This window comes from Miscanthus floridulus, chromosome 3 (assembly GCF_019320115.1).
Source record: "Miscanthus floridulus cultivar M001 chromosome 3, ASM1932011v1, whole genome shotgun sequence".
NCBI lineage: Eukaryota > Viridiplantae > Streptophyta > Magnoliopsida > Poales > Poaceae > Miscanthus > Miscanthus floridulus.
Genome location: NC_089582.1, coordinates 7,797,170 through 7,815,584, shown reverse-complemented (window position 1 = coordinate 7,815,584; position 18,415 = coordinate 7,797,170). Strand labels below are relative to the sequence as shown.

The 18,415-nt window shown below is 47.3% G+C and overlaps 1 non-coding gene and 1 pseudogene across 1 annotated transcript; one reads left to right on the top strand and one right to left on the bottom strand.

Annotated features, from left to right (window-relative positions):
• Positions 1-14,735: 14,735 nt before the first annotated feature.
• LOC136547751 (5.8S ribosomal RNA) lies at positions 14,736-14,891 on the top strand (annotated as a pseudogene).
• Positions 14,892-15,467: 576 nt separating this feature from the next.
• On the bottom strand, positions 15,468-15,538 carry TRNAC-GCA (transfer RNA cysteine (anticodon GCA)). Its single transcript has one exon. It is a non-coding gene; the product is annotated as a tRNA-Cys (tRNA).
• Positions 15,539-18,415: the final 2,877 nt, after the last annotated feature.

Here is an 18,415-nt window from a genome sequence, read left to right as displayed (position 1 = left end):
AACCCTGTGATGTTTGCTGAGGTTCAGGCAATCTAGCCATTCCTTGATAGGATTAGTATGCTGAAACAGTAGGGCTTGACCGGTTTCGGCATAGTCTCGAGCTTCCTTCGTCGCCGAGTTCAGCCTTTGAAGGAGCGAGAGCACCTTGGCTTTGAGTACTCTGGGGCTAAGGATCCTTCACGCATGGTCCTAGCCCTTGAGTTGACCGATGAAAAAGTACTCGAGCATCTCCAGAAGATGCTGAAAGGAGCAAGCGTTGTCCTGCTTACCGTCTCTGAGTTCTCTACCAACAACCCGCCTCCAGCTATAAGTCGTTTTCTCTTCGTTCGGGTACTTCCTGTATTTCTACTGTATCCATTTTTTGCTTAACTTTTCCTTGTTTTGTTGTTTCATTCTTTTTCGTAGGAATTTGGGCGCAACTTTGTTGACCCGATCCCTCTTGATGTTCTTCCTGCCATGGCGAACACTGGGGAGAAACTTGCTGGGGCTTCTGCAACCAGTAAGTTCCCAATCTCCATAGTGTTTCCTAGGGTTTCTTCCGGATTTGTTGATGTATATGAAGAATATGTTCCTCGTCTAGTCCCTCGAGGTCCTCGTAGTCTTTCAAAGAGGGGGCGAACGGATGGGTCTTCATCTGGTCTGCCTGCTCCCAAGAAGTCTCGCAAGCCAAGTACTCATCTAGGTACCCTAGTTGTAGCTAGCATGCTCTTAGGTGAGCATATTTAATACTCTCTGTCCCTTTGTTTTCTTGTTTTTATCTTGAACCGAGTACTTTTGTTCTTTTTTAGCGGGTGCCCTGGTGACCTTGGTTGAGACCGAGGGGGAAGAGGATGATGAAGTACCCCTTATCATGCGGCGGTGAGTTGTTTTCATATTCCCTTGGCATTGAATTTCTCCTCTTTGTTTTGACTTTTCGTCTTGATCTTTTTGTAGTAACCGGATGTCGGGTATGGGTTCTTCTGAGGCTCCTGCGCTGGCTTCTTCTGAAGCTCCGATGTTGAGTTCTTTAGTATCTTTGGTACCGAGTTCTTCTGTAGCTCCGGTGTCGAGTTCTTCCGAGGCTCCAGTCCCGGCTTCTTCTGGGGCTACGGTATCGGCTATACCGCCCCTGTCACCAAGTGGTGGGGACGTCTTTGCCACCATGGTCCCTCCTGCGAGGTCCTCTTTCTGTTTTGCGAAGAAGAAGGTGGCTAGGTGAGTATGTTTTGACTTCACCTTTTTGCTTATGTTCTCCTTTTCTCTTGTTCTCATCGGCAAGTTCTTTTATTAACTTTCAGGCCTTCGTCATCTCCCGTCCCTCCGTCGGCTTCTTCTCAGCCCTCCATTGTGCCATCGAGTACTGAACCTCAAGACTCACAGTACACCGCTAGTGAAGTGGTTGCGGGGGTGACAAGTCTTTCTGGTGGTGATGCTGTTGCTGACTTGGTTGCCTCAGAGGTGACTGTGGCCATTGCCGTGGGTCCTTTTGAAGGATTGGCCTCTTCTTCCCGGGAGATTGCTCTAGTCATTCCTTCTTTGCCTCGGCCGGCTTCTCCTTCTCCTTCTCTTGCCTCTGGTGGTCCACCTTTTGCCGATGATGTGGTGTAGCAGTTTGATGCTACACATCGGCTATCGGAGTTAACTGCTGCCTGGGGAAGCTTGTCATCCCTTGCGACTTCTTTTGGGGAAAAGCTCCAGGTAAGTTTTTTCACCATTCCTTCTTCGGATGTTCGCTTTTCTTTGGTCCTCATTCTTTGTGTTTTCTTTGTATTTTTTTGCTCAGTCCTCTCATGATCATACCGGCTTCTTTTTCTCGTCTAAAAATGAGAAAAAATTGTCTTTAGAAGTGAGCGCCCTAAAAGCTGATCTTGACCTCCTCCGGGCCGAGATGGAGGCTGAGCGTCAAACGCATCGGGATGAAGAAAAATCTCTTCATGCCCGGGCTGTTGAGATCGAGAAGCAGAGGGATGCCGCTCTTCAGGAGGCTCGAAAGAACTCGGAGGCCGTGAAGAACTTGGAGGCCGTGAAGAAGGAGTGCAACAGTATTGAGAGTTCTTTTTGTTTCTTTCTATATTCAAACTCTCCTTTCTGCTGACTTGTTGTCTGCTATTTCGTCTAGCTCTCCGGGTTGAAAAGCAGAAGCTCTCGGAGGGCGTTGAAGAAATGAAGACTCTTGTTCGTACAAGTCATAATAAGGCCGAGGAGATAATTACTCGTGCTAAAGAGGAACTCGCGCTTGCTAAGTTGATTAGGCGTGGAGCTGATAGAGATCTTGTGTAGGCCCAAAAAACTATTGAAGACTTGTTTGGTAAGTTGGCGACGGCTACTGAAAACTAGAAGGATTTGTGGAAATCCTTTCGTTTAGTAGCCGACGTTCTTCAAACTCCAGCGGATGACGGGCAATCTTAGGCTCAGTTGATTCCTCAAATTCCGACTCGTTTCCAAGAGTTTGTGAAGAGGTGCGCTCAACTGTGTACCAAGAATGTTCTGGCCCAGGTCTAGGTTCTTTCTCCAGCGGCTCCTTTGTCCAAGATAGTAGAGGAAGCTGATAGTCAAGAGTACATTGATGCCGTTGAGAGGATGGAGCCTGAGGTTGAAGACTTAGCTAGCAGAATAGTAGATAATCTCAACATTGTTCTCTCTTCTCCTGATGATGAAGCTTGATGTATTTGACCTTTAGTCCCGTGCCTTGTAACATGACATTATGCTTCTTTTGAATGAAGATTTTTGTTGAGGGTCTTCTTTGCCCAGATGCCTTGTTTATTCCTTGGATGATTTGTCCAATTGGCTAGAGTTACTTGACTTGCCGAGTACTTTGTCTTGCTTTTGTCTTAGCCTTGTAAACAACTCTACGTGCTTTCCTGATCTGTCGAGTGCTTGTTCGGCCTTCTTTTGTGCCATGTAAACAACTCGTTATACATAGGTCTTTGTGTTCTTGGGTATCTCCAGTGTAGCCCCCGAGCCTCTTGCTATTTGGAACAAGTAGCTGGAGGGTCTTGTCTTGAAATTTCTCTGGTCTAAGCCCATGCTTAGTTTCAGTCGTATTGCTTTTATTTTGAGTTTTAGCTTGTTAGCTACCCTCATCGGTAGGCTCAAGCGTCTTTTCAGCTATTTTGCTCTTGGATGGGATGCTCAGGCGTATTTTCAGCCATTTTGCATTTTATTTCAGGTGTTAGCTTGCTAGCTACCCTCATCGGTGGGCTCAAGCGTCTTTTCAGCTATTTTGCTCTCGGCCGGGATGCTCAGGCGTATTTTCAGCCATTTTGCGTTTTATTTCGGGTGTTAGCTTGCTAGCTACCCTCATCGGCGAGCTCAAGCGTCTTTTTAGCTATTTTGCTCTCGGCCGGGATGCTCAGGCGTATTTTCAGCCATTTTGCATTTTATTTTGGGTGTTAGCTTGTTAGCTACCCTCATCGGCGGGCTCAAGCGTCTTTTCAGCTATTTTTCTCTCGGTCGGGATGCTCAGGCGTATTTTCAGCCATTTTGCGTTTTATTTTGGGTGTTAGCTTGTTAGCTACCCTCATCGGCGGGCTCAAGTGTCTTTTCAGCTATTTTGCTCTCGGCCGGGATGCTCAGGCGTATTTTTAGCCATTTTGCGTTTTATTTCGGGTGATAGCTTGTTAGCTACCCTTATCGGCAGGCTCAAGCGTCTTTTTAGCTATTTTGCTCTCGGCCGAGATGCTCAGGCGTATTTTCAGCCATTTTGCATTTTAGAAACAACTCAGAGAGAGCCATGAGACAAATGCTTGTCGAGAGATAATCATCTTTATTGATCATGAATATTGATGTGTTACAGTGATACATACCGCTATTTTTGTTGATCATGAACGTTGATTTCCTGTGTCTTGTATACATATTTTCCCTTGAATTGTTTTTATGTGTAGAATCTTCGTAGCTGACTGATGTGCCATGTATTGTTGACTTCTTTCCTGTCTTCAGCCATGAGTTTGTATGTGCCTGGTCCGATGACTTTTGTGACGATAAAAGGACCTTCCCATGGACTGAGCAGTTTGTGGCGTCCATCGGTTTTTTGTATTCTTCTTAGTACTAGGTCTCCGACTTGTAATGATCGAGACTGGGTGTTCTTGTTGTAGTGGCGCCTTAGTCCTTGTAGGTATCTTGCTGATTGCAGGGTAGCGTTTACTCTGACTTCTTCTGTACTGTCGAGTTCTAATCTTCAGGTGTGTTCTGCTTCTCCTTCATCGTATTGCTCTATCCTTGGTGACGTCCAGATCAAGTCTGCGGGTAGTACGGCTTCTGATCCGTACATCAGGAAGAAAGGTGAGTAACCGGTGGCTCTGCTTATTTGAGTCCGTAGCCCCCATACAACCTTGGGTAATTCTTCAATCCATTTTGATCCATAGTCTACTAGTTCTTCATATAGTCTTGGTTTCAATCCGGCTAGTATGAGTCCATTAGCCCTTTCTACCTGTCCGTTGGCTTCTGGATGTGCGACTGATGCGTAATCTATGCTGAAGCCACAATCCTGTGCCCAACTTTTGAATTCTATAGCTGTGAAGGGAGAGCCCAAATCTATGATTATTCGATTGGGCATGCCGAAGCGGTGCATGATGTCTTTGATGAACTCGACTGCTTTGGCTGTGTTGTATTTTGCTAGTGGTTTGTATTCGATCCACTTGGTGAACTTGTCAATTGCTACAAAGACGTACTCGAAACCGCCCTTTGCTTTCTTGAGAGGTCCTACTTGATCCAGCCCCCAGCAGGAGAAAGGCCAAGCGGGTGGGATGCAGATGAGGTTGTGGGCTGGTACATGAGTCTGCCTTGCGAACATCTGACAACTTTTGCATCTTCTGACGAGTTCTTCTATGTCTTTCAAAGTAGTTGGCCAGTAGAAACCAGTGCAAAATGCTTTGCCGACTAGTGTTCTTGAAGTGGCATGATTTCCACAGCAACCTGAGTGTATTTCGTCTAGGATTTGTTTGCCTTCTTCAAATGAGATGCATTTTAGTAGCACTCCTGATGATGCGGCTCTTCTATATAGCTTGTCCCCTACTAGGACATAGTTCTTGCTTCTGCGAACGACTTGTGTGGCTTCCTGTTTTTCCGCTGGCAACTTATTTTCTTTGATGTAATCAATAAAAACCTGTGTCCATGAAGTGTTGATCACCAGAATTTGGCTGCCTTTGGCTGTGAGTTCTGTGGTTGTCTCACCAGGTTGTTTGATAGAGGGAGCTGATAACTCTTCTATGAATACGCCAGGTGGGACCTTTGCCCTGTCGGATCCAAGTTTGGCAAGAACATCTGCTGCAATGTTGGAATCTCGCAGGATATGTAGAATTTCTAATCCTTGGAAATGTTTTTCGAGTTTTTGGATTTCTGCACAGTAAGCACCCATGTTCTCTTTAGTGCAATCCCAATCTTTGTTGACTTGGTTGATGACTACTGCCGAGTCACCGTATACGAGTAATCGCTTGATTCCAAGGGTAATAGCTACTCTTAGCCCGTGTATGAGAGCTTCATATTCTGCTTCATTGTTGGTGGCTTACCATAATATCTGAAGGACATACTTTAGTTGTTTTCCGTCTAGAGAAATTAGGAGGACGCCTACACCGGCTCCGCCTAGCTTGAGTGATCCATCAAAGTACATCTTCCAATGATCAAGGATGGCGCTTGACACGGGTTCTTGAATTTCTGTCCATTCGGCAACAAAATTAGCAAGGGCTTGAGATTTAATTGCTTTCCGCATGGTGAAATCGATGTTGAGAGCACCAAGTTCAACCGCCCACTTGGATATGCGTCCTGTTGTGTCTTTGTTGTGTAAGATGTCTCCCAGTGGGAAATCTGTCACCACGGTAATCTTGTGGCTTTCAAAATAGTGACGAAGCTTGCGTGAAGTGATCAGTAGGGCATAGAGTAGTTTTTGTACATGCGGGTACCAAATTTTTGATTCTGACAGTACTTCGCTGATGTAGTATACTGGGCGTTGCACTTTATACACGCGCCCTTCTTCTTCCCTTTCCACTACTATCGCCGTGCTGACTACAGAAGTAGTTGCCGTAATGTATAGCATCATGTCTTCGTCTTTCTTTGGAGGTGTGAGGACTGGTGAGGAGGTGAGGTATGCCTTAAGTTTCTTGAAAGCTTCATTGGCTTCTTCCATCCACTCGAACTTGTCTGCCTTCTTTAACAGTTTAAAGAAAGGCAACCCTTTTTCGCTGAGTCTTGATATGAAACGGTTGAGTGCCGCCATGCAGCCTGTTAGTTTTTGTACATCTTTGATGTTTCGAGGAGGGCCCATCTCTGTTATTGCTCGAATTTTCTTAGTGCTCGCTTCGATTCCGTGATGACTGACCAAGAATTTGAGTAGTTGTCCTGATGGAACTCCGAATACACACTTGTTTGGGTTCAATTTCCACCTCCACCTCTTCAGATTCTTGAAGGTTTGTTTTAAGTCTTCAATTAGTGTATCCGGGTTCTTTGTTTTTACAACCAGCAGTAGGCGCCGAACGGAGTGATGAAAGATGTCTTGCTTTGGTCCTGTTCTTTTAATGCGATCTAGTGATATCCGGAATAGCAATCAAGAAAGGATAATAAGGCAGATCCTGCTGTTGAATCGACTATCTGATCAATGCGTGGTAGTCCAAACGGATCCTTTGGACAGTGTTTGTTGAGATCTGTGTAGTCAACACACATGCGCCACTCGTCCGTGTTCTTTTTCTGTACCAGAACTAGATTTGCTAGCCAATCTGGATGGAGGATTTCCCTGATGAATTCAGCTGCCATTAGTTTTGTAATTTCCTTTTTTATTGCTGCCTTCTTGTTGGGAGAGAATCGTCGTAGTCGTTGCTTTATAGGCTTGGAGCCTTCATTGACATCAATTCTATGCTCAGCCAACTCTCTTGGGACCCCTGGCATGTCGGCCGGCTTCCAAGCGAAGATATCCTTGTTGTCCCGAAGAAAGTTGGTGAGCGCAAGTTCCTATTTTGCTGATAGGTGGGCACTGATGGTTGCTGTTTTTGCGGGATCACCGGTGCCTAGGTCGATTTGCTTGACATCGACTTCTTTTGGTGGTGCTAGGATGCTTGATTTTTTAGCCGGTATCTCTAGTTCTTCTTGGCTTATTTCTGCGGCGATAGTGGCTATTTTTTTTCTTCCATCGTTTGCCTGTGCCTTTGCTGCAATTTGGATTGCTTATACGTCATAGTCAAATGCGTGTTTTAGATCGCTCCGAAGAGAAAGAACTCTGCTAGGCCCTGGCATCTTGAGCAACAGGTACGAATAATGCTGTATTGCCATGAATTTTGCTAGTGCCGGGCGCCCAAGGATTGCGTGATATGACGAATCGAAATCTGTGACTTCAAATTTGATGAACTCTATGCGGTAGTTCGGGGGAGTCCCAAAGGTAACCGGTAGAGTGATTTGTCCAAGTGGCATTGCTGCCTTGCCGGGTACTATACCATAAAAAGGTGTGCTTGTTGGTGTGATCATCCCGACGAGTTGTAGTCCCATCTTTCTTAGAGTTTCTAAAAAAATGAAGTTGAGTCCGGCTCCTTCGTCGATTAGTACTTTCGTAACAGTCATCCCGGCAATGGTTGGATCTAGAACCAATGGGTAATGGCCTGCGTTTCCTACGCTGGTCCACTGGTCTTCTCTTGAGAATTGGATTGGGTACTCTGACCAGCTGAGATATCTTGGTGTAGCAGGTTCTGCTACCATGATTGTTCTTAACGCTAGTTTTTCTTGATGTTTGCTTCTGGAGTCTGGAATCCCGGCAAAGATTACAGCCACTGTCCCTCTGGAGTTTTGGAATCCCTTGTCCTCATGGTTGTCTCCTTCTTTTTTCTAATTGTCTTCTTTATTGTTTCCCTTGCTATCTTTTCTAGTGTATCTTTCGTTGAAGGTGTAGCAATTTCCGATAGTGTGTTTTCCATTGGGGTGCAAGGGGCAACGTATGTTCTCAATGTCATCATATCTTCTGGGCTTGGTAAATTTCTTTGATTTGTCAGCCATTGCTACTGTGTTGTCTGGACCTCACTTTCTCTCCTGACGTCTGTTGCTTTGAGGATTTTGCCTATCCGGGTTGTCTCTGTTGTTTCTATCCGGGAATCTTTCTCTTGTTTTTTCCTCTACAGTAATCATCTTTTCCACTGTTCTTCTGAATTCTTCATTATTTCTTGAGTTTTCTTTGCAGAAGTCTTGAAATTGCCACCTAGCCATGGTTCCGTGAGAGAAAGCTTTGATTACTTCTCGTTGTGTGGTGTCATGTACTTGAGCTCGTAGTTCGCCAAATCGTCGATAGTAATTTTTAAGACTTTTGCCTCCTTTTTGTTTGAGTCCTTTTAATTCTACGTGGGTGATTGGGTGTGTAATAATTCCCGCAAAATTTTCACAGAAAGCTCTTTGCAAGTCTTCCCAGTTTTTGATTGATCCCGGATTCAATTTGTCAAACCATTGAAGCGGCATGGTTTCTAGGGCCATGGGAAAGAACAAGGTTTTGATGTCATCGTTTCCCCCGGCTAATTCAATCGATTGTGAGTAAATCCTGAGCCATTGCTTTGGTTCGGTCTTGCCATCGTACTTGGAGTGGTTGGATGGTTTGAACTTGTGAGGTAGTTGTATCAAAGCAAGTATGTTTGCAAAACAAGGGAATCTATCGTGCGTTCTGGCTTCTGTATATTTTGATTCTGCGCCCCCTTCTTTCCAACTGTCGTCTTGGTGAGAGTAGTTTTGTGTGGCTGTCCGAGTAGGTGCTCTGCTTCTGGCCTTTCTTGGTTGCTCGACTCGGTTATTTTGACTGTGATTTCTTTGGCTCTCTCCATTGTGACTTCCACTTGGTCCTAGTCTTTCGAAAGCAGACTTCCTTTGATTTTGATCTCCCTGTTCATGAGATGTTGCCTTTCCATCGTTCGTTCTAAAGACTGTTAATTGGAGGAAATCTCGGAGCTGTTCTTGTTTCTCATTGGGATGTGAGGTCGCCCTAAGTTCTTCTAGTGCTTCTCGGATTTTATCGTAGGGTGTATTCGCTGCTCGTCCTTCTTCGATCTCTCGTTCTGATTTTCTTCTATCATACTCGGCTAGGTCTGATTCATATTTGATCCAAGTGTCTTTTTGCTATTTCGCACGGTGTTGTCGTCCTTGTTTCAATTTGTTCTTTCTTTCTCTTGCTTGCCTCTGACTCTTAGTCTCACCATCGTGCCCCTGGATAAATGGTGATATATTGGACTCGGATTCATCTGAAGACCTTATGTCGGGTGCTTCTGGGGGATCAATGGTGATCGAGGATGGTGAATCATGAGTACTTCTCTAGCGTGAGTTGTTCTATCATCGTCGTTGATTTCCGTACTGCCAGAGCTGTTGATAACTTCAGTAGAGGTCTCAAAGTCATAGATGGAATCTCCTTCTTGGTAGGGTAGAATTGCTGTTGTTGTGTCGTCGACTAGTTGGGTGTCGTCATCCTCAGGAATGGTACCTGGCCAGTGAATGATGCAGTCTTGAGATGTTATGGTTAAAACGAGACCTTCCTAGGCTCCCTTCAGCGGCATTCTAAGCATGGGATAAGTGGATCATTCGTGCCATGTTTGATAAGATGTTGCCATGTTGTGGAGCCTGAACGGAAAAGGACCCGACTTCTTTGAAGTATTCTGGGTGTACTCCGAGTAGTATTCTCGACAGGTTGACGTCAGGTTCCGGAGTTTTGTTAGAAAAGAACTCAGCTTTCCGAAAGAACTCGGATAAGACTTCGTTTTGGAAGCGGAACTTGAGTTTGAATCGGATGCGTGAATTTGTGAAAACTGAGTCGGATTGGACATTACGCGCTGTGCGAATCTTCCGGCAGGCTGATCTGTCGTTATCGTCGAAATAGGATGGTCTTGATGATGATCTGAATCTTCGAGAAGATGGCCTTGGAGCTTGCCATCGTCGCCTGCCTCACAGATCCATGAACCAAAGATGAAGGTCGATCCCTTCGAGAAGATTATGTCGTCGAGGTCCATCAAGCTCTCGGATGCAAAGTCGTCAAAAGCCCCTACCTGGCGCGCCAGCTATCGATGTTTGACCACCAATAGCCTGCCATGGGGGTACCCGGGGCAGTATGTTCGGGCTTCAGCGTATGCGGAACTCGATGGTAAACGCAAGAGACAGTCGATTTATCCTGGTTCGGGCCCTCGATCGTAGACCGAGTAATAGCCCTACGTCCAGTCGGTGTTAGCTTTTGCGTTGGATTGATTATGAAGTGTCGTGTTGTGCAATTATTCTCTTGAACTCCCAATCTAAGGAGCCCTGCCCTCCTTTATATAGTCAGGAGGTCAGAGTCCTAGTCAGTTTACAATGAGAATTCCTAGTAGGATTACAGAGTAACACTGCGACTAAGATTATAGGGGAAGAATCCTAATTAGATTAGGTCTTCTCCCTTCCTTGCGGGGTATCCCGTGGATCCTGCATCGGCAGGTACCTATCATGAAGCATTCACGAGAGGGGTGATGGCTCCCCCTGTTAGAGTTAGAGCCAGAGTGCGACTTTGGCTCCTCTACAAGGAGGTCATGGAAAGACTCCGCGATGTGTTCGATCACCACCACGAACTCGTCATTCGCGGGGGATGGAATCATGCGTTGCGCCACAAGGTGGCCAACGGTCTCTGCGGCGTTGTGGAGACCAAACGGGAGCACTGTCGGGGCACTCCGGATGAGGTATTCTGGGGAGAGCGGCTCTCCCCCGACAAGCTATGTCATGACTTGGTGAACGAGAAGGTGGGGTGGCGCAGGCCCTCCCAGGATAGTTGGGGTCCCAGGAAGACACCGAGCTGACGCTCCAACCTACCATAGTCAAAGTCGAGGAGCCGGCCACTCCTGGGGGTAGGGCCTCCGGCGCACGCAGCCGCAGCTCCTCAAGCACCTCAGTGATCGCGTTGAGGCCGGCGGAGTGGAGGGGTTGAGCAACGACGGGCACCCGCGCCAGCTCTCCCTCCGCCGTGATGATGAATTCTAGGTCCCAGAAGCGCACATGTGCGCCCGGCACCCAGCTGATGCCATGACTAGCCATTCGAGCCCTGGTGTTGATGTCGAGACTCACAAAAGTACCCCTACCTGGCGCGCCAATTGTCGGTGTTTCGAGCAAACACCAATGAGTAAATTTCTAATATTGCGCGTCTGACCCGGATGGTGTGCTAAGAGGACACGCGAATTATACTGGTTCGGGTCGAATGTCCCTACGTCCAGTTTTGGACTGCTCGTGTTACCAGCACTGAGTTTGTAGTAGGGGGTTACAAACTGGCGAGAGAGGGAGGAGCTCCCAAGTCTCTATGGTTCGATTGCTTGATGTTTCTACTGCTCGATCTGTCGGTCGATCAATCTCTCTCTCTCTGAATGGTGTTCTGGCTTCCCTTTTATAGACCAAGGGGAGAGAACATGATACCAGAGACCGAGAGAAGGGAAGAGCGAAAAAAGAAAGAGAAATTAAGGCTCCCAGGGGTGTGCCATCCTCCTCTTTGCGTGGGTCCCGCTGACCCTATAGATCGTGGTGGCAGCGGCGTCGCACCGGGGCCCTATTGGCCGCTGCAGCATACGTGCGGGCGTTGTGCGTCGTTCTTGTCTTCCATCCCATCTGAGCGGACGGAATGGTCAAAGGGTCCCCTGACAGAGGCCGTACGGTGGGCTGGCGGTACAGTGCCAGTCAACTGACGCCGGTCGACTAACGTTGGATGGTGGTCAGGAAGGGAGTTGGCAGCACAGTGTTGGCCTGATGACGCGGTGGGCGACGTGAGTCTCCCATCATGGCCTGATGCGACCGCCAGTCGCATCTGGACGCGCCCATGACATGCTCCTGGGAGTGCGTCTCCACGCCGTAGTGGTTGAAGTGGTTCGGGTCCCACCCTGGGGCCACTGCTTTTGTTCGGTAGCAAATCTGACCCTAGGGAACGGTCGAGGCGGAAATCTCGCTCTGAGGGCTAGGCTAGACGGAATCCGACCCTCGGGGGTTGGACGAGGCGGAGCCCTCCGCGCGGGATCAGACGAGTCAGAGCCCATGCCTTGGGGTCGGACGAGGCGGAAACCTCATCCTCGAAGTCGAAGCACACGCCTTGGGGTCGGACGAGGCAAAAACCTCGACCTCAGAGTCAGATGAGGCGTGGCCCGGCCCCTAGGGGTCGGTCGAGGCCGCAGTTGTGTTCTTAACCATCAGATGAGCCGAGATGATGCTCATTAATCCTTTGACTCAGATACCCCGGGTATTGATATGGGACACTGAGCTACCTTTGACTGGTAATATGATCGGGGAGAATGCGGGCCGACCTACCGCTGGGTCATCGCTCTACAAGTCTGAACCACACACAGAAACTGAATGAAAAAAGAAAAACAAATTGTTCGTTGTCAGTTAGCTAACCAAGTTGTGTCGCTTGCACAGCAGCGAGGCTTCCAGGAAGGATATGAAATATGGTCCGTGTGTTGAGATACCACTGTCTATCCTGTTCTCCATTTCACATCCATCACACTCGAGTACCTGACTAAAGAATTACGTGCCCGTGGTTTGGTTGGAGGAACGAGGCGGTCCATCTTCTTCTCACTCACTTTTTTTATTTGGGTGATGGAATGGGATGAGTTGATCCATCACCATCTTATTCTTCATAAGTTAATAATTAGTATATGCACAACGAATTGGTTGATTCCACCAAAATTTATGGGATGAACTCATGATGCATCACCTCATAATGACAAATAATTAAAAACAATCCACTAACTTTATATCTAAATTGCCCACATCTATTATTATGAAAGAATTTAAAATACCCCTAATAATGTTATGAATTGTCAACCTTTGTCATTATGAAAGATAATGCAAAATGATCTTCTAAGTTTACAGTCAACCAACCCATATATGCTGTTGTAAAATAAGGCCGAGCCGAGGCGGTTGTGAAAACGACAAGGTCAGGCCAAAGAGGTTGTGAAAACGGTGAAGTCGGTTAGGTAATGACAAGCTCGAGCCAAGGCGGTTGTGAAAACGGTGAAGCCAGTCGGGTAGCGAGAGACGAAAATGGTTCACGGGAGGCCAAAATAGGTGAAAACGGGCAAAAATGGGCCACGTGCCCGGTCCCACCGGGCCGCCTTGGACCTTTGGGGACCCGCCCATGAATCCGGCACTTGGAAAGTCCAAGGTTTGGTCCACCTGTGGTCACAACGACTCACGTGCGCCTAGTTCTAAAAAAACCCCAGTTTCTGAGCGAGACACCTGGAAAACTTCGTATCACATGAATTTCATGTTGTCTTCCAAAATTGTGTGTTGTAAGGAACAGAAAACACCCAAAACTCCTAGGAGGACTGATTCCCCTCAAGTATAGTAGGGGGAAGGTGTTCGGGTGGCTGAGACCTGGGTAAACTGTTGTGAATCCACTAGTTTTTTGGGCCTTTTCACTAGGACTGCTCCACCCGACCCTCGGCCACCCTCGGGCAGCCCTGGCTGACCGCCAGGTAGTCATGTCCAGTTTCGGCTAGTTGTTGCAGGCTGGCAGCCGCACCATGGTGGCCGGCATGCGGTCATGGCTGGCTACCGCTAGCTAGATGCCTTGCCTAAGGCGCCGCATGCTCTTGGCGTGTAGCTGGATAGGTTTTGGTTGCTCCCGTGCTCTATGGACCATTGGTTGCTATCCTCACATGTAGACTCATTGTGCCTAGTGTGAAGGGATGCTTTGGGCAGTTTTATCATTGTGGCTACACTGGCACATGAGTTGTATTGGACCTATGACTACTTGAAGGACCCCTGATGGTGTGCAGTCGACTCCCGGTATCTTTGTCTCTTAATTTTTGCGGGCACCTTTTGCCTGCTACTGTGACAAGTGCTTGTGTGCTGCTACGTGTCCCACACGAAGTTGCATCCATTATATGTTTCCTTTGTAGAGCGCACCCCTTCAATGTGTTTGCCTTTGGGATCAAAGTAATGAATAATAGGGACAGTCGGGGGCATTCATACTTCATGGTCTTAGTTGAAATTCTTGGATTTCAAAGTATTTGGATTCCGAGGGACTATGGTAGCAAGACTGAAACTTAATTGAATTGATGGAAGGGCCCCACCAGGCATAGATCCTACAGCTTAATTTGAATCAACACTGAGAAACTTACAAGGTCTAGACATAGCAAGGATCGACAAACTTTAAATAGGCCATAGATGTTTGAGGCAATAATAGGTCTTTGATGCCATTAGATGTTCTAGGCCGCACACGCACTACACTGAACGAGTATATAGTTTTGGCCAACAAGCTCACACGCACTAAATTGATGTATTCAATGAGTATATAGCTTTGGTCGACGGGCGTGGGTAATCTTTGGAAATTTCACTGTGATGGTGATAGATCATTGCAATCATTGCTCTACAATAAGGGATGACTAGTAAGAGCGAGTCATTAGCTCATGTTGACTATGTCCCTACCCTTTGTACACATCGCCCGTGATCCTACCGATTAAATGGTCCAGTGAAGATTGCAGCGATAGGGGCAGTTCACCACCCCCGACGTCACGAGAAGTCCATTGAACCTTATCATTTAGAGGAAGGAGAGGTCGTAACAAGGTTTCTGTAGGTGTAACTATGGAAGGATGATTACCATGACCCCTAAACAAAACAGACCACAAACACATCTCCCGTGCCACTGGGCTCCAGCATGACCAATGTCCCTCGAGCTCCATCCTAGGACGGAGGGGAAGCAACAGAACCTACAACGCCTTAGGCATCAAGGAACACTTATATTGTCATGTCAGGCGAGGTGGTTGGTCTGCCTTCTACTCTCCGTGTAATGATGCTATCTTAATCCACACGACTCTCAATAGCAGATATCTCGGCTCTTGCATGAACGAAGAATGTAGCCAAATGTGATACCTGATGTAAATTAAAGAATCCTACGAACCATCGAGTTTTTGAACACAAGTTGTGCCCGAGGCCTTTTGGCTGAGGGCACATCTTCCTAGGCATCACGCCAAAAGACAATCACAGCCCAACCTCGTGGAGGAATGTGGTGTCTGGCCCCATCGTCGGTAAGGCATGGTGGGTCGAAGTTGGGGCTATCGGCGAACCGTGTCGGGCACAACATGTGGTGGGCGACATCTGGTTATTCTTTAGCCCGGCATGCGACCAGCGCATCGACCCTAAGGACGCATCGACCCTAAGGACCCATCGAGCAAAATAGTGTATCGCCGCTCAAACCGCTACCCTAGGTCAGTCGAGACTACCCACTAAGTTTAAGCATATAAATAAACAGAGGAGAATGAACTTACAAGGACTCTCCTAAACAGCAAGCGAACTGGGACCAACCCAGCTCCTGAAAAGCATTCTATGTCTTCTTTACTACTTAGTAAATACCTTGATGATGCAAAGTTGATGGTTGGTAGTTCTCGCACAAATAGCCATCAAAGCAGCTCTCAAAACGCTTATCCGTGTATCGCCAAACCTAGTTACTCTCGTGCCCCAACTTAGGGGGGTACGAATTTGTCGAGTTTGATCAGTACTATAATCCTAAGTATTTTATTGAAATCCTAAGTATTTTATTGATCAGGCGGCACCCAGATTTGAACTGGGGGTAAAGGATTTGCAGTCCCCTGCCTTACCACTTGGCCATGCCGCCAAAAAATCCGATCTAAAATCGAGAAAAGAGCAAGTATTCATCCACATTTTTTTACTAATTACTAAAACCTTTTTTTCTTTTATCTTGAATCTAATTCTACTTACTTTCTTTTTTCGAATCTTTTTCAAAAAATCGATTTCTGCTTTTTTGGATCCAGTTTCGCTTATTCTCCTCGATGGATTCTATCTTAAAACACACATTGCTAACACTAGAAAACTTCCCGCTTCTTTCTATTCTATTGAGATGACAAAGAAGAAAAAGTGGATTTCCAGTCGCAGGCTGCAAAATTCAGAACAAATTAGAACCATTAACTATAATATAATTAATATAATATAATTTTTTTAATTGCAGTAGTGAACGACTCTTAAATCGGTGTCCCCTTATTTTGAATGGCATAATAAAATAGAATAAGAATAAATGTTTTCCTAGCTTTGGCCACCAGCCCACTTGCCCGTGTGGCAGTCGCCGCTATAGAATTGGAATACACCAATTGCCATGGCAGATTGGTTCCTCTTATTGAACGTGATCATCAGTGCCATCATAGTCAGGTCCTGCACACAAGCAGATGAGTGTTACATCAAACATCTTGCAAAATGTTGCCAAGCCAAATGCAAGGAGCGGAGACTAGAGCAGACGAGTATCCTTCACTTGTTGTTCTTGATTGTGATGCGTGTGGCCACACCCATCTTCCTCTGACTGCACCTGCACCTGTGAAGTATAGCAGCAAGGAGTTGTGTACCCCTCGACTGATGCTGGTGGAAGAAGCACGCTTGGCCTTCAATGGGCGCACTAGCAGACAAGCTCTGACAGTGGATGGCACGAACAGTGATGAACCATGGAGGCGAGATATACCCCATCTGTTTACAATGGCAGTGACATGAAATGACCGATATACCCTATCTATTTACAATAGCACCTAGCTTGCAACCGTCTGCACGCCCTAGAAGGTGGCTGTCGCCTTGAACACCGCATTTCGTTTGGCACACCGTGTCTACTTATGTCTAGCAAAGAAGAGGACGACTATGGGGCTCGCCGCAACGACTACGAGGAGTGAACCTACCAGCTAATGCACCTCACACACGAGGGAGGTCCAGTCACATTCCGTGCACTCATTTAGGATATGTGGGAGCAGCGGTGCGTCATGTTGGAACCGGTGGTGACCACCGAGTTCACGATCTTGGAGCTGGCTTACAGCCGGTCCGGCTCGTTACCACGAGCCTGCGCTCCCATAGGTCCCAGGTCCACCGGAGCTACAACATATAAAGTCTTTGGGCCTTACTCAACCCAAAAGACTAGCCTGATAGGTGAGGGTTCTTCCGCCTTATATGTTGTGCTCCCCCACCATCGTTACACGATGTGGGACTAAACCCCAACAATCTCCCCCTTATTCACACATTGGAGTGCCCCCGCCATATGTGTGACGCTCGAGATTTTTTTTATTGGGTTTAGCTTTTTTGACCATGGGCTCTGATACTAATTGTTGGAACCGATGGTAACCACCGAGTTCACGATCTTGGAGCTGGCTTATAGCCGGCCCGGCTCGTTACCACGAGCCTGCGCTCCCACAGGTCCCGGATCCATCGGAGCTACAACATATAAGGCTTTTGGGCCTTACTCAACCCAAAAAACTAGCCTGATAGGTGAGGGTTCTCCCGCCTTATATGTTGTGCTCCCCCACCATCGCTACACGATTTGGAACTAAACCCCAACAATCTATTCCTTAGTCACACATCGGGGTGCCCCCGCCATATGTGACGCTCGAGATTTTTTTATCAGGTTTAGCTTTTTTTACCATGGTCTCTGATACCAATTGTTGGAACCGGTGGTGACCACCGAGTTCACAATCTTAGAGCTGGCTTACAGCCGGCCCTGAGCTCCCACAGGTCCTAGGTCCACCGGAGCTACAACATATAAGGCCTTTGGGCCTTACTCAACCCAAAAGACTAGCCTGATAGGTGAGGGTTCTCCTGCCTTATATGTTGTGCTCCCCCACCATCGCTACACGATGTGGGACTAAAGCTAAGGACAATTGGCTCGCCATCATCAACGAATATGATAGCGCCCAATTCCTCAACCCTTACACCGGCCATCGAGTCGAACTATCCCCTATCACCATTGTCGTCACCCCTGGTGTTAGGACCAATCATGCCTTCCATAGGATCGTTGTGTGCCTTCATCGTTCGACATCGGCGATGGCTACCTCATAATCGGGATGATAGCCAACGAACTCCTTCAGGCAATCGTGAGAGACGGCGATGAGAACTTGGTAAGACACTGAGGAATCCTGACGACCATCACTTAGGCTACAAAGACGTCGTTGTGCACAAGGGAAATGTGTTCACTATCGACAGATTTGGCTGTATATACGCCTGAGACATATAGGCCGTTGTGTCCCACGATCCTGAGGAGCTACCACATTCGCCACACATCGGCAGGGACAAGCTCAAGATCGAGTCGAATAGCTAAAAGCTTGTGGAGATGGCCGATGACCGTCGTGTCCTCTTCGTGTGCACCTTCGGCAGGCTACTTGAGTGCAGATAGGTCTCTACAACAATGTGGACTATCTTGAGTTTATACCAGAAGGTGTGCGCCAGTATGAGCAGGACATGGACGCCACCACCGGTTCAGACGATGATGACAAATGGAACCCGTCACTAGCCTCACAACCACTCGCTATTCCTCGGAGCGATACAACCCATTCTTGGCTTGCGTCGTGAACCACTACTGGATTCAGGTTCTTTGCCAAGTGCTTGAAGCACTCGGTAAAGGCTAAATTGCACTCGGCAAAGCTTTTGCCGAGTGCGGCACTCGGCAAAGAACACACGGCAAAAAATTGATCGGCAAAGCCCTATTTGCCGAGTGTCTTTTATCGGGCAC